General features: G+C 34.5%; 1 non-coding gene across 1 annotated transcript; it reads left to right on the top strand.

Annotated features, from left to right (window-relative positions):
• The first annotated feature begins 4653 nt into the window (after window positions 1–4653).
• Window positions 4654–4760, top strand: LOC121216643 (small nucleolar RNA R71). Its single transcript, XR_005912823.1, has one exon. It is a non-coding gene; the product is annotated as a small nucleolar RNA R71 (small nucleolar RNA).
• The last annotated feature ends 832 nt before the right edge of the window (window positions 4761–5592 follow it).

The following is a 5592-nucleotide window of genomic DNA, read 5'->3' as shown; positions in this document are numbered from 1 at the left end:
AAACTCCTATTGTCACATTAATTCAATTTATGGATTCTCCCATTAGATTTGACTCTAATCTGGTAAATTTATGTTGTCATATTTCTATGATTGCATGTAACTCCACTCAGTTATACTAGATCTACTATTAAACTGAGATATTTGCTCCACTGTAATAAGCACAATAAACATGAATTAATATCCCGAAAATATTAAAACAAGAAATAAGCATACATAATTGAGAAAAAGAATCAAGTATTTATCGCGTAAAATAGAAATTAAATAATAGGATTCATCATAGGCTTCATCTCCCCTATGTATCTAGGAGATTAGTTCATAATCCTGAATGAAAGCATCTCAAAGTCGGAAAAATCAAAATACATAAAGAAACTCAATAAAAATTTGAAAGAAATTAAAAAAAAAATCTTCAATCTTGATGGAGTTCCGCTTCTAAGTTGGATTCGATGGTGTTCTTCTAGTGTTTTCTTCGATCTTCTCTGATTGCCCCTCTTCTTCTAATTAGTATTTATAGACTTTAGATTGCTCAGAAAGCCTAAAAATTGGGTTTTTCCACGTATTTGGAAAGCAGGGTGCAAAATTGACACGGGCTGGCACATGGGCGTGTGTTCAGCCCATGTGGCTCACACGAGCTTGTGTGAAATGCCCTGGTCGTGTGGATCCTGAAAATAGCTCTTTTTGTCTGATTTTGGCTTGTTTTTCGCTCCTTTCGCTCCCAAATGCTCTCCTAAGTATAGAAACATGATTTTAAAGTATAGAAACATGAATTTAAATAATTCAGCAAATCAAACAGAAGAGCATAGTTAAGAACCTAACCAAATCAAATCTCGACAAAAAGGGAGTCAATAAAACGGGAAAATGTCTCAACGAAGAGATGAGTTATGGGTTAACATTAATGGGTAAATAAAGAAACGGTGTGTTAGGCTCAACGAGGTTCACTAAGGGTTAATTAAAAGGTAGGCTTTTTATGGGGTAAGTGGGTCAAAACCTAAGTGCCTTTACCATCTCAGTATATCAAATCAAAGGTGTGGTCTCAACATGTATAATCGAAAAAGTTCTAGAATAACAAATCAGGTTGACACACTCATAACCAATAATAAAATGAGCAAGAAAAATGTATGCTCTAAAGGCTCAAAATCTCACAAAAAATCATGGTTTTTTATGTCAATCTTGTAAATCTCAAACTTCAAGATAATACTTCAATTTAGAGAAACAACCTAAAAATTTTTAATTTCTGAAAAATAACTTATCATGCTTGACTCTCTCATATCTTCAAGTTTAAATCAACCAATACACAATTATTTACAAATTAATCTAAAAAATATCAACAAAAATTCTAAATCGACAAAAATTCATTCTGATGGAAGTATGGGAAAATTACTTAAATACAGGACATAATTTAGGAATTTTCTAATAATTATATAAATAATCTCCTCGCACTTAAGACGTGCGTTGTCCTGAATGTACAAATAGATATAATCACAGTATAAGCAAAATATCATAAGAGGGAAAAAACTGAAACTGCCTTGAATATTGGATGAAATTGCCAGAATGGTGAATAGCGGAATTGTAGACAAATCTAGATGTAGTGCATGATTCCGAGCAAATTAATAAGAAAATAAACTCAAATAGTAAAGAAGATTAAGAGGGTACAACTCAATTAGAAATAACCATAACAATAAAAATAAAAACATAGTTCAAAAGATAATAAATGAAATAAGTCTAAGAAAATAAAAATAAAGCAACTAAAAACAAAAATAAAAATAAAGCTAAAAGAAAAAGAAAACGAAAAAGAAAAGAAATAAACTCAATGATACCAATAAAATGAAAGGAAATAGTAAGAATAATAGTAAAAAATACCAAAAATAATAGAATTAAAATAAAATTAAAATTTAAGCATAAATAAAAATAAAATAAAAAATAAAGAAACAAATCTAATATATATAAATAATATAACAAATAATAAAAAATAAAATAAAGAAAATAAAGAAAAGGGTAAAAGGGAAAGATCGACGGAAGACGGTGGCCGGAGTTACGACGAGGAGTCGCGCGTGGGAGGCAGTGTCGTGCGTGGGTGGGGGTGGGAGGAAACGGGGTGACTTGTTTGTGGAAGAAGAAAAAGACAAATTGAGAAATAAATTTTAGAGTTTGACCGTGTAGGATGTTTTCAGCCCGTATGCAATTAAGAATTAAGCCCAATGTTCACACGACCTCGGACACGCCCGTATGGCCCGACCATGTCTCTCACACGATAGTGTGCATTGCCCGTGTAACTCAGTGACTTGATTTAAAATTGAAAAAAATTAGCTCCAAGATTCACACGGCCTAGGACACACCTGTGTGTCCAGGCCGTGTGGACTATTTTAGGCCGTGTAACCATCGAATTTTTAAAAATTTAAGTCCCAGTATCCACATGGCCAAGGACACGCATGTGTGAGTCACATGGCCATGTCGTTAGATTGTGTAACTCACTGTCGAACCCCTTATAGTGCACACGGCCTGGGATACGCCCGTGTGGCCAGGCCGTGTGGATCAAATGTTTTAAAAAAAATTAATTACTTTTAAAAAATAACATGAAATAAAATTAAAAGAATTAGCAGTGTTAACACTCGGGTTGCCTCCCGAGAAGTGCTTATTTAAAGTCTAAGCTCGACTTACCTTAAATTCGCACGATTACGGTGGTTCGCGGAGCCGAGGCTCATCTTTCTCGCTATCAATTCTATTATCAAAATAAGGTTTAAGTCGAGTATTGTTTACCTTAAATGTGTCAAATTCAGAATGAGTTACCTCGACTGTACCGTAGGGGAAGACGTTCAATACCGTAAATGGGCTTAATCCGTTTGCATCAAGCTCCGAAGGGGCAATTCGTGGATCTATTTTATCTAGATGTACCTTGTCCTCAACCTTAAATTGGTTCATCACGTTCATATGTTCATCATGACATTGCTGTGGCTTTTCATAATGTATTCTCGGTTTCTCCTTGACATGTGTTCACCATTCATCTAGTTCATCGATTTGTAACATTCGTTCATCATAAATAGTTCTATTTCTGTCGCATTGACTGGAACATGGCTCCATTACGTTTTTTCGAAAAGTTTCTTGCAAAGAAGGTTGAGCCACATGGTCACTAACATTAACAAAAGATTTAAAATCATCTTGATCACTAGATATTCTAATAGGATCCCGAGCTTGGAAAGTAATCGTTTCGTCACCTACACAAAGTACAAGCTCATCCGTACTAACATCAATTATAGTTCTAGAAGTTGCTAAAAAGGATTGTCCTAAAATTAAAGGTACCTCATTGCCCTCATCTATGTCTAACACAATAAAGTCAACGGGGAATATGAATTTATCGATTTTAACAAGCACATCTTCAATAACACCTTTAGGATATCTAATGGTTCTATCTGCTAATTGAATACTTATCCTAGTTTGTTTGGGTTTCCCAAGACCTAGCTGTTTAAACATTTTGTAGGGCATGACATTAATACTAGCCCCTAAATCAACCAAAGCTTTATCAATATTTAATCTACCAATTACATAAGAAATAGTAAAAATCCCTAGATCTTTCAGTTTGTTGGGTAGTTTATTTTGCTATATGGCTGAGCAAACTGTATTAAGCTCCATAGCCGACGAATCATCTAACTTCCTTTTATTTGTCAAAAGATCCTTTAAAAATTTGACATAATTTGACATCTGCGAAAGAGCTTCAACAAACAGTAAGTTAATATGTAATTTCTTTAAGAGTTTGAGAAATTTAACAAATTATTCGTTTGTGTGGTCTCTCTTCGTCGCATTAGGATATGACACTCTTGGTTTATATTCCTTAACAACCGATTTTTACTCTTTCTGGCTTACCTCAACCTTATAGTTATTTACCATAATTTTTTGCCTTGATTATTGTTCAGATTCAATTAACCTTTTTTTATATCGCATAGTAATTGCATGAAGCTGCCCGCTTGGGTTAGTTTCGGTATTTCTAGGCAAACTACCTTGTGGTCTTTCTGAGATTAACTTAGCAAGATAACCTATTTGGTTCTCAAGCCCTTGAATTTATGCTTGTTAATTCTTCAATGCTACCTCAGTGTTTTGAAAGTAGGTTTCTAACACCGAGATAAACTTTTTCAACCTCATTGATGTTTGACTTTTTCTCTTGCTGGTAAGATTGTTGTTGGAAACCCAGAGAGGGTTGTGCTCTTTGATTTTCTTGACCACCCCAAGAGAAATTGGGATGGTTTATCCAACTTGCATTATAGTGGTTACTATAAGGGTTATTTTGAGGCCTAAAATTATTACCCATATAATTGATTTCTAGGAGCGAAGGAAACATTCTGGATTATTCATTCCTCCTCCATTCATATCACATTGCATCACCGGATGTACTTGCATAGAAACATATAAACCGTCAATTTTCTTATTTAATTGTTCTACCTGATTTGATAACATGGTGCATCTAAGTTGAAAACACCGGCTACTTTCATTAGCTTCGTCCTCATGACTTGCCACTGATAATTATTCAGTGCCATCTCCTCAATAAATTTATAAGCTGCTTTGACTGTTTTATTGTTCAGTGTGCCACCAGCTGCTGCGTCAATCAACTGCCTTGTTGAAGGGTTCAAACCGTTATAGAAGGTTTGAACTTGTAGCCATAAGGGTAACCCATGGTGAAGGCACCATCTCAATAAGTCATTATACCTCTCTCATGCATCATATAACGTTTTTAAATCGATCTGCACGAAGGAAGAGATATCATTCATCAACTTGGTTGTCTTAGCCAGTAGAAAGTACTTTAGAAGGAACTTCTCGGTCATTTGAACCCATGTGGTAATGAAACCTTATGGTAAAGAGTTCAACCATTGCTTAGCTTTATTCCTCAATGAGAAAGGGAATAACCGTAAGCGAATGGCGTTGTTAGTGATGCCATTAATCTTGAAAGTATCACAGATCTCTAGGAAATTGGCCAAATGAGTATCTTTGTCTTACAAACCATCGAACTGAACAAATTGTTGTATCATCTAAATAGTGTTCGGCTTCAGTTCGAAATTATTTGCAGCAATGGTGGGTCTCACAATACTCGATTCATCTCCAATCAGAGTGGGCTTGGCATAATCGTACATAATATGAAGGACAGGATCTGGATCTACAAAAATTGTAGAATGTAGTTGATTTTTCTAGTTACCACCCATCTCCTCAGTAATAACAATGTCCTCTTGTTCGTCTACTAAATTTTCTCGACTCTACCTTACTTCTCTATAGTTTCTATGAGTTGTACTTTCAATTTCACTATCAAATAACAATGGTCCGGAAGGGTTTCTTCTAGTCATAAACTAAAGGAACCTGTCAGAAGTAAATAAAAGAAAAATTAGAATGAAAAAAATTAAACTAAAAATAGAAATATAGAATAAATAAAAATGGCTCAATTAATAAAAATCGAGTGTTTCTAATATTTTAGTCCCCGGCAACGGCCCTAAAAACTTGATGGTCACTAAACTAACTATAAATACGACAAAGGCAAACGCACCTATCGAACAATAGTATAGTTATGGTGAGAAAGGAATATCGTATCTACAAGGACTAAAAGTACTAGTAATTACC

This window comes from Gossypium hirsutum, chromosome D04 (genome assembly GCF_007990345.1).
Source record: "Gossypium hirsutum isolate 1008001.06 chromosome D04, Gossypium_hirsutum_v2.1, whole genome shotgun sequence".
Lineage (NCBI taxonomy): Eukaryota > Viridiplantae > Streptophyta > Magnoliopsida > Malvales > Malvaceae > Gossypium > Gossypium hirsutum.
This window is presented reverse-complemented; position numbering and strand designations above follow the sequence as displayed.